At 35.3% G+C, this 11,149-nt stretch overlaps 1 long non-coding RNA gene and 1 pseudogene across 2 annotated transcripts; both read left to right on the top strand.

Annotated features, from left to right (window-relative positions):
* Positions 1 to 240: 240 nt before the first annotated feature.
* LOC144566135 (uncharacterized) lies at positions 241 to 1,812 on the top strand. Its single transcript, XR_013515145.1, has 3 exons — positions 241 to 257; positions 811 to 891; positions 1,593 to 1,812. It is a non-coding gene; the product is annotated as an uncharacterized LOC144566135 (long non-coding RNA).
* Positions 1,813 to 5,906: 4,094 nt separating this feature from the next.
* On the top strand, positions 5,907 to 10,858 carry LOC144557210 (uncharacterized; annotated as a pseudogene). Its single transcript, XR_013512567.1, has 2 exons — positions 5,907 to 8,922; positions 8,969 to 10,858. The product of XR_013512567.1 is annotated as an uncharacterized LOC144557210 (transcript).
* The last annotated feature ends 291 nt before the right edge of the window (positions 10,859 to 11,149 follow it).

The following is an 11,149-nucleotide window of genomic DNA, read 5'->3' as shown; positions in this document are numbered from 1 at the left end:
TAATATATATATAGTTCAGAAAATAAATTATAAAAGGACAATCAAATAAATAGAAAAAAAAAAAAAAAAAAAACGTTTTATTTATTTAATGAAAGGTATATCCAAATTCTGCATACAAATTTTAATTATATATATACTTAGCCCAATTAGAAAGCCCAAATTAGAAAAAAATGCAAATCTAAATTAAGTCCAATTCCCACCCATATAACCTATCCCTCTCCTCTCTCCTTCCACAGCCAACCCTCCTCTCTTCTTCTGTAAGTCTCTTTCTCTCTTTCTCTCTTTCTCTTTCTCTTTTCCCTCTTGGCCGCCCCTCCTCTCCTCTTGGTTGCCGCCGGCCACAAGCCAGCCACCACCCGAACTCTCTCTCTCTCTTGGCCGAAACCCCTTCCCCACTCCTCCTCCTTGGCCGAGCACCCCCCAAAGCCGACCCCCTTCCCTTGCTGCTGCCGCCGGCCGAACCACCCCAACCCAAGAACCAAACCCGAAATCCTCTAACCTAGACCCGAACCCCTCTCTCCCAAAACCCAAACCCGAAACCCATTAACCCTAGAGTGTGATCCTATGAACCAAAATTTGCCGATTGGATATACGGGGTAAGGAAACCAAAACTTAAACCCAATAACCCAATATCCGAACCGAACCCCTTCCCTCTTTAAAGTCAATCAAATTAGTACGAGGATCAAGGTTAATACCAATTTAATAATACCAAATTGAACTGTGGGGGAAACTGAATTGAGAGTTTTAATTATGTGTAAATTCTTTGGATTTAAAAAGAAATAAGAAGTTAATTAAGCGTTTAAAACTTAGGAGCAAACCGCGTGAATTTAGGAGACGCTGAGAATACGCGAGATCCTGACAACCGCTCAAACGAAGGCACTGAAAATACAGGTGCGGGTTCCTGGTCTTTTTACAAATAATACAAAAAAATGCATGGATTGAGGTAAGTAGTCCTTTTTCTTAATCTGGTGGATAAACTGCATGTTGTGAATGTCGAACAATCGTTTGAATTTGTGTAGAATTGCATGATAGGAACTCTTGATGCATGAAATTGAATTGACAGGAATTGAATTGGGAATTTGAGAATGGGGAACTTGAATGAATCGTTTTAAATTGGGGCCGTCCGTGTGAGGCGGCTCTGCATGTTTTTTTTGAAAAGCGGGCTGTCCATGTGTGGCAGCCCAGTGTGTGAACAAGACAGAACAGAACAGAACAGAATAGAACAGAACGGGTCGCCAAATTCGCGGCGGTTCGCCGGATGGGTCCCCGAAATGGCCCATCTAGAGTGTGATAATCGGGTCGTCCTTGCGTGGCGATTCGCCGGGTTTCCATGTGCGGGCATGGATTCCCAGAGTGTGGAATTTTAAAACCTTTTGAAATGAGTTAGAAAGGGGCGGGAATAAAAAAATGGTTATTTTAAAGTGATTTGCATATCCTAATCGATAGGGACATGGGGAAAAATTCAAAAACCTTCTTTTTATGTTATTTGGGGAATTAAATGCATTGATTTGTAAAAGCACCGGGCTGGAACTAAATCCCGCACTGAGAGTTAGTTCGATCTCTCACCGTACCACCTGTTATGTGGGTTCCAGGAAATGAAGAAGAAAGCATGGAGGAAGGCCGCGGGTGAGGAAATTAGCGGAAGTTGTTAAGATAGCCACTATCTGTTTATTTTATATTTGTATGAACAATATTTTGTGTGGACATGGCAGTGACTGTTTGACTAGCCATGTCTGACATATTGTCCCTTTTTTTGTTTGTTTGTGAACTCCATTTACTTTTAAATAAAGTGGCTTGTTGAATGTTTTTTTATTGATGATGTATGTGATGTGCTTAACGCCTAGCGCATAAATGCGCGGCGGGTTGTCCGGGGGTGTGACAAATATTCTGAAAAAAAATAATAACGGATAACTGGGAGTATATTTCTCATAACTTTGTCATAATAACTAAATATATATAGAGAATAATGTTGTCCATTATAGTATACAGAAATGAAATATATAGAAATCTAACAAGGAGACCAACGACTTTTATGTTTTGTGCTTTTCCATATTTTAAACATACAAGTGTCAATATGTGTATAATCGATATGTACATATTATGCTTCTGCTCATATCAAATTCTCCTAATATATTACTATACGTATAATTTTGAAAAGATCTCATCACCTATCTAACTATTGACAATGAAATTACCATCTCTCAAAATTAAATAAAATTAAAAAAAAGAACAGCAACACAAAGAACTGTGATTCCATTTCATATGCATCAAACATTAAAACTTTCCATCTTCATTTCAAAAAAGAAAAGAAAAAAAAAAAAGATTATTTTCTTTAATTCTCCTTCCTTGATATTTGGTCTTTCCTCTGTTTTCCCGCCTACATGACCTGCACTCCTTCGCCAGCTAATAACCTAACGCCAAATCCCTCTCTATAATAGCCCCTTCCCACCCTCTAGCATGATAACCCTAACAACCCCTCACCTGTCCTCTCTCTCTCTTTCTCCTTCTCTGCCTAGAACCCAGCCGCCCGAGATGCACAAGGAGCCGTAAGAATAAGAACATCTGTCGCTGCTGCACATCGTGGAGTGCCCCCCCCCCCCCCCCCCCCCCCCCTGCACCACCAGCCACCGCCAAAGCAGCTGACCACCGGCAGCCACCACGGTCCATCCACCACCCTTATCTTTTCTCCCATGTGCCTCGCTCTCAAGGTAAACCCATATCAAAAGTTAATTATTTAACCATTGTCCGATGAGTACTTGTTTAGATGACGTTATTATATTATAAACTTAGTGGTAAAGATTTGTTAGTTGTTAACATCGATCATACGCTAAAGCTCCTATTATTCATGTTTCTGTTTTATATCTATATATTGAACCTATCTTTACTTTACTACCCTCTTCATATTATTATACCTTTTAAATAATATCAAACAGTAGGTTTATTTTTGTTTTAAAGTATATAAAAATCTATCTTAGTTCTCATATATTTTAATTATCTTTATACTTTACCATTATTCAGTGACTTTTAAATCTTTGTTGAAGATTTAATATAATGTAACCATATTAATTTTTACTATGTACTCTAATTATTTTCAACAAAGAGAATATAATCGCACTTATTAAATAGCTATATTTTAAAGGACTTAGTTAAATAAAGTTATGATGCATATATGTCAAGTCGTTATTTGCCTTTTCATCTCTAATTTTAAAACAGATTGTTAAGTAGGTTGTAACTGTGTGGAGACACACACCAATCAATAGCTATTTATGATGTTCTAAAAGTTATGTTACCTGAAGTGTCTACAATAGCTATGGAATTAGCTGCATCAGGAGCATCTTTGATCCTGGCCGGAGGAACAATTACTAGACAGATAGCATACCCAAACGCTAGGATTATGATTCACGAACCTAGAAGTGCCCCGACTAGCACAAAAAAAAATATAGATTCCTTAATAAAGGAAACAGAAGATATGCTTGAACTTCGTAACACAATTGCGGATATTTATGCACAAAACACAGGTAAACCTGTAGATGTTATACAGAAGGATCTAGAAAGAGACTATTTGTAGGGGAATTTAATGAGATCCTTGAAAACCTCGTAGAATTTTTTGAAACCTTTTGATTTTATACCTAAAAAAGGATTGTAGTAAAGAAAAAATTTGTAGCTAAGCATTTATCGGAAACATTTGAGAAAATCAAAAAGGGGGAGGAGAGAGAAATATAGTCACTTGGTCTCGGGCATCAACTATTATACCCTCAATGGTTGTCCATACAATCGGTATTCATAATGGAAAGAAACATATACCTATTTATATAACAGATTCTATGAAAGGTCACAAATTCCCAATATATTAGTTTTTTAGACATATATTGGGTATATTGAGTATTTCTCAAATTTAAATAATATTAATTATATTAATAATTATAAATATTAATAGCCTTCTCTAGTTTATCCTTCAATAAAAGGAACTTCAACAGCAGCTAGGTCTAGAGGAAAGTTGTGAGCATTACGTTCATGCATTACTTCCATACCAAGATTAGCACGATTGATGATATCAGCCCAAGTATTAATAACACGACCCTGACTGTCAACTACAGACTGGTTAAAATTGAAACCATTTAGGTTGAAAGCCATAGTACTAATACCCAAAGCAGTAAACCAGATACCTACTACAGGCCAAGCAGCCAAGAAGAAATGTAAAGAACGAGAATTGTTGAAACTAGCATATTGGAAGATTAATCGGCCAAAATAACCATGAGCAGCTACGATATTATAAGTTTCTTCTTCTTGACCGAATCTGTAACCTTCATTAGCAGATTCGTTCTCAGTAGTTTCCCTAATCAAACTAGAGGTTACCAAAGAACCATGCATAGCACTAAATAGGGAACCGCCAAATACACCAGCTACACCTAACATGTGAAATGGATGCATAAGGATGTTATGCTCTGCCTGGAATACAATCATAAAGTTGAAAGTACCGGAAATTCCTAAAGGCATACCATCAGAAAAACTCCCTTGACCAATAGGATAGATCAAGAAAACAGCGGTAGCAGCTGCAACAGGAGCTGAATACGCAACAGCAATCCAAGGACGCATACCTAGACGGAAACTAAGTTCCCACTCACGACCCATATAGCAAGCTACTCCAAGTAAGAAGTGTAGAACAATTAGCTCATAAGGACCACCATTGTATAACCATTCATCAACAGATGCTGCTTCCCATATCGAATAAAAATGTAAACCGATAGCTGCGGAAGTAGGAATAATAGCACCAGAAATAATATTGTTTCCATAAAGTAAAGAACCAAAAACAGGCTCACGAATACCATCAATATCCACTGGAGGAGCAGCAATAAAGGCAATAATAAATACGTAAGTTGCGGTCAATAAGGTAGGAATCATTAAAACACCGAACCATCCAATATAAAGGCGATTTTTAGTGCTGGTAATCCAGTTACAAAAGCGACCCCATAAACTTGTGCTTTCACGTTTCTCTAAAATTGCAGTCATGATCAAATCTTGGTTTATTCTATTCGTAAGGACTCCCAAGCGCACATATTAACTGTAATATAACTAGCTATATATATAACTAGAATTCATAGAGATTAGTTAACTGGTATAAGGCTTGTTAATTACCAATATAACATGTTTTTATATTAATGTCAACCATTAATAGCAACCAATGCTAAAAAATAAGTAATAACTACACTTATCAGAGATGAGTTAAGTGGTAAAAGGCTTGTTAACTAAAAGTAGAACACAAATGTAAACCAATGCTAAAATATAAATATTAATATCCAAATATTAATAAAATATTAGAATATTTTATTAATATGAAATATTCTAATATTTTTTATTATTTTAAGTAAAATTAAGTTAAGAATAAAAAAAGAAACATTTCTTCTTAAATTCTTTTATTGGGTTGCCCGGGACTCGAACCCGGAGCTAATCGGATGGAGTAGATAATTTTTTTCTGTTAGAAAAAGAAAAATCCCTCCCCAAATCGTGCTTGCATTTTTCATTGCACACGACTTTCCCTATGTATACATTTTTCCGAAGTATATCCAAATTATGGAATACCGAGAAAATATAAAAACATGTTATATGCGAAACTGTGCTAGCCAAAATCAGATGTTATTTTATTGCGAGGAATTTATTATGAATCCACTGATTTCTGCCGCTTCTGTTATTGCTGCTGGATTGGCTGTGGGGCTTGCTTCTATTGGGCCTGGGATTGGTCAAGGCACTGCTGCAGGTCAAGCTGTAGAAGGTATTGCGCAACAACCAGAAGCAGAGGGTAAAATACGAGGTACTTTATTGCTTAGTCTAGCTTTTATGGAAGCTTTAACAATTTATGGACTGGTTGTGGCATTAGCGCTTTTATTTGCAAATCCTTTTGTTTAATCTTAGCAATAGGAAAAAAAAAGTCACTTAGATTTAGATTATCTATTCTTTTTGGTATTTTGGAAACTTTCAACTGTTTTTTTTCTTCGAATTATATCAAATATCAACAAATTTTCTTTTATTATATCAAGTTATTTGTATTTGTTGAACCTTTATGGAATAAAGGACTAATTTAAGGATGAGGGATTCCCAGATCGGCTCATCTGTACTTAGCTTAGTATATTAGAAACTTTTTTGCTATTTCTTTATTTAGGAAAAATATCAAGGGATAAGAGATACTTCACAATTCAAATGAGTTTAAGTTAATCTTAAATAAGATTAAGACATTCTCCCAAAAAAAGAAATTGATCAAAAAAGGAAAGGATAAGTGAAGTGATAGAAAAAGAACTTTTTCTTTGTTAGCCCTATCTATAAGAGGAGAACATATGAAAAATGTAACCGATTCTTTCATTTTCTTGGGTCACTGGTCATTAGCCGGGACTTTCGGGTTTAATACTGATATTTTAGCAACAAATCTAATAAATCTAATTGTAGTGATTGGTATATTAATTTTTTTTGGAAAGGGAGTGTGTGCGAGTTGTTTATTTCGAGAAAAAGTTGGATTCATCCGGCTTCACTTCCTTTTATTTTTGGAAAAGGGTGTATGATCTCCACGAATTACTTCTGAATAAATTCAGAAATCATATGTAAGAACTATAGCATTTCATTATTTATTGGTGAAATAACTTTGATTCTCTATCAAAACCAATCAAAATAATTTGAGATCTTTAACATGGTTAAAGCTAAACTGCTTGAAGTACAGGCAAAATGGTACTCTTTCTACGACTACGTTAGTATCAAAATGGTTTAAAAATGTATAGTTGAGAATTTTTTTGATATAGAACACTCATATCGATAAAAAAATTTGAACCATTTATTAGGAGGTCAACACCTTGTTTTTTATCCAATGCCGAAATGAGGACCTACTGTAATAAAAAAATAGAAATTTTTTGGATTTGAAAAAAAAAGAGAAATTTGAATTTTTAATTTGTTTTTTTTATTTATTTAATGAAATCTTTTTGAATTCAAAAAAATAAAGAACAAGCAATTTTGAATAAAGAAAGAAACAATTTTGCTGACAATTATTTATAGATTTTTTTCTGGTCAGAAGAGTCCTTTTCACTAATATATATTCTTATATTATGGTCTTTTAGAAGTTATATTATATGTTTGAATATAAACAGAAAAGAGAGGATAGGCTCATTAGATTCAAAAAAGAATATTGGAATATTCATATCATAAATAATTGAGCGGGAGAGCCAAATGAATCGAAAGATTCATGTTTGGTTTGGGAAGAGATCATGAAAGTTTTGAATTTCATAGTAAGATAATCTACTTTCATTAAATGATTTATTAGATAATCGAAAACAGAGGATTTTAAACACTCTTCGTAATTCAGAAGAATTACGTAAAGCAGTCATTGAGCAGCTCGAAAAAGCTTGAGTTCGTTTCCGAAAAGTGGAACTGGAAGCGAATGAGTATCGGATGAATGAATACTCTGATCTAGAACGACAAAAACAAAATATTGTTAAAAAAGGTTATAATGATTTGGAACGATTAGAAAATAATAAGAAAGAAACCCTTTGTTTTGAACAAGAAAGAGCAATAAATCAAGTCCGACAACGAATTCTGCAACAAGCCTTCCAAAGAGCTCTGGGAACTCTAAAAAGTTCTTTAAATAGTGAATTACATTCTCGTACGATCTGTGCTAATATTGCCATTCTCGGTACCATAGAATGGCAGAAATAATATAACTGATTAGTCCTTCAACTTTCACTTTAGTTTCAAACTTAGTTAGGCACTACCTTTTTTTCTTTGCTTTCTAAAAAGAATAAATAAAGACTTATGGGAACTCTTCGAGCCGACGAAATTAGTAGTATTATCCGTGAACGTATTGAACAATATAATAGAGAAGTCAAGATTATAAATACCGGTAATGTGCTTCAAGTAGGTGATGGTATTGCTCGTATTTTTGGTCTTAATGAAGTCATGGCAGGTGAATTAGTAGAATTTGAAGAGGGTACAATAGGTATTGCTCTGAATTTGGAATCAAAAAATGTTGGCGTTGTATTAATGGGTGATGGTTTGATGATAAAAGAGAAAAGTTCTGTAAAAGCAACAGGAAGAATTGCTCAGATACCTGTTAGTGAATCTTATTTAGGTCGTGTTATAAATGCTTTGGCTCAACCTATTGATGGAAGAGGCCCAATTGCATCTTCTGAATCCCGATTAATTGAATCCCCTGCGCCTGGTATTATCTCGAGGCGTTCTGTATATAAGCCCCTTCAAACAGGGCTTATTGATATTGATGCAATGATCCCTATAGGACGGGGTCAGCGAGAATTAATTATTGGAGACAGACAGACTGGTAAAACCGCAGTAGCCACAGATACGATTCTCAATCAAAAAGGGCAAAATGTAATATGTATTTATGTAGCTATCGGTCAAAAGGCATCTTCTGTGGCTCAAGTAGTTACTACTTTCCAAGATACAGAGGCCATGGAATACACTATTGTCGTAGCTGAAATGGCGGATTCACCTGCTACATTACAATACCTCGCTCCTTATACAGGAGCGGCTCTGGCTGAATATTTTATGTATCGTGAACGTCATACTTTAATAATTTATGATGATCTCTCTAAACAAGCACAAGCTTATCGCCAAATGTCTCTTCTATTAAGAAGGCCCCCTGGTCGTGAAGCTTATCCCGGAGATGTTTTTTACTTGCACTCACGTCTCTTGGAAAGAGCTGCTAAATTAAGTTCTCATTTAGGTGAAGGAAGTATGACTGCTTTACCAATAGTTGAGACTCAATCTAGAGATGTTTCAGCCTATATTCCTACTAATGTAATTTCTATTACAGATGGACAAATATTTTTATCTGCTGATTTATTCAATGCTGGAATCTGACCTGCCATTAATGTGGGTATTTCTGTTTCCAGAGTAGGATCTGCAGCTCAAATTAAAGCTATGAAACAAGTATCTAAATATCCAAATTTTTATAAATATTTTGCCTTTTCTGGGAAAAAACCTATTAGTAGCTTATATGCCGTGGGAGGGTTATAATTTTGAAGATGCGGTACTAATTAGCGAACGCTTGATATGTGAAGATATTTTGACTTCTTTTAATATTCGGAAATATGAGATTAAAACTTATATGACAAATCAAGGCGCTGAGAGAATCACTAAGGGAATACCCCATCTCGAGACTTATTTTCTCCGTAATTTGTATAGGAATGGGATTGTGATGCTGGGATCTTGGGTAGAAACCGGTGATATTTTAGTAGGTAAATTAACGCCAACAGAGGATGAATCGTTCCCAGAGGACAGATTTTTAGGGGCTATGCTTGGCACAGAATTATCTTCTACAGAAGAAACTTCTTTAAGACTACCTATAGGCGGAAGAGGTCTTGTTATTGATGTAAAATGGATTGAGAAGGACAGTTCCAGTGATATTTTAGAAATGGTTTCTGTATATGTCTTACAGAAACGTCAAATCAAAGTAGGTGATAAAGTAGCTGGAAGACATGGGAATAAAGGTATCATTTCCAAGATTTTGCCTAGACAAGATATGCCTTATTTGCAAGATGGAACACCTGTTGATATGGTCTTCAATCCCTTGGGAGTACCTTCACGAATGAATGTGGGCCAGACATTTGAATGCTCACTTGGATTAGCAGGGGATCTCCTAAAGAGACATTATCGAATAGCACCCTTTGATGAAAGATATGAGCAAGAAGCTTCGAGAAAACTAGTGTTTTCTGAATTATATGAAGCCAGTAAACAAACAAAAAATCCATGGGTTTTTTAGCCCGAATATCCTGGAAAAAACATAATATTTTATGGAAGAACAGGAGATCCTTTTTAACAACCTGTTCTAATAGGAAAGTCCTATATCCTAAAATTAATTCATCAAGTGGATGATAAAATCCATGGACGTTCTACCGGGCCTTACACACTTGTTACACAACAACCCGTTAGAGGAAGGGCCAACCAAGGGGGACAACGCGTAGGAGAAATGGAAGTTTGGGCTCTAGAAGGATTTGGTGTTGCTCATATTTTACAAGAGATGCTTACTTATAAATCTGATCATATTAGAACTCGTAAGGAAATATTAAATACTATGCTTATGGAGGAAGAACACCTAATCCTCAGGATGATGTTCCAGAAACTTTTCGAGTACTCGTTCGAGAACTACGCTCTTTGGCTCTAGAATTGAATTATTTCTTTGTATCTGAAAAGAACTTCCAGATTCATAGGAAGGAAGTGTGATATGAATTAATCATTATTTCAATCTTATTTTATGATTAACCAGTATAAACATCAAAAACTTCAAATTGGACCAGTTTCTCCTCAACAAATAAAGGCTTGGGCGACCAAAATCCTACCTAATGGGGAAATCATACTTGGAGAGGTAACCAACCTTCAGACTTTTCATTATAAAAGCAAGAAACCAGAAAAAAATAGATTATTTTGCGAAAGAATCTTTGGACCCATAAAAAGTGGATTTTGTGCGTGTGGAAAATATAAGGAGATTGGGGCTGAAAAAGAATTTTGTGAAGAATGTGGAGTAGAATTTGGTAACTCTCGAATACGAAGATATCAAATGGGGTATATCAAACTTGCATGTCCAGTGACTCATGTGTGGTATTTAAAACGTCTTCCTAGTTATATCGCAAATCTTTTAGATAAATCCCTTAAGGAATTAAAAAGCCTAGTATATTGCGGTGTGTGATTTGATCAAAATTCTCATTTAACAGGTTTGAATTGAGAAACTGTCATCCCATTCGATCCAATTGGGATGCCCTGGCTCTGACATGTGTTTTGGAAGAAATAACATGAAACTTAGGATTTTGAGTATATTCTATACTTCCAATTTAAAGGGGAATTAATCCATGGTCCATTCTGTAATAGATAAACAAGAATAGCTAGTCATACCTTGTGAAAATCTTTTGAAATGGGGTTTTATTATTCCATTTCTTTCAAAGAAAGATTTTGCTTAAGCAAGCAAATATAGTATGGTTACAGGAGTTTATCTATCGCATATATGCTTCAAGGGATATTAAGGCATAACCGTCGAGGTGAGTAGGGACCTAAAAGATTAAAGGGAATGAGATATAGACAAATAAATCCCGTATGAATTCAAAAATCAGAAATCTTTATCAAAAGTCTTTAAGAGAATTCATCAGGGAAGTAGACTACTCAA

The sequence above is a fragment of the Carex rostrata genome, chromosome 1 (genome assembly GCF_964058835.1).
Source record: "Carex rostrata chromosome 1, lpCarRost1.2, whole genome shotgun sequence".
Classification (NCBI taxonomy): Eukaryota; Viridiplantae; Streptophyta; class Magnoliopsida; order Poales; family Cyperaceae; genus Carex; species Carex rostrata.
Note: the sequence above shows the minus strand (reverse complement) of the source record. Positions and strands in the feature narration are given on the sequence as shown.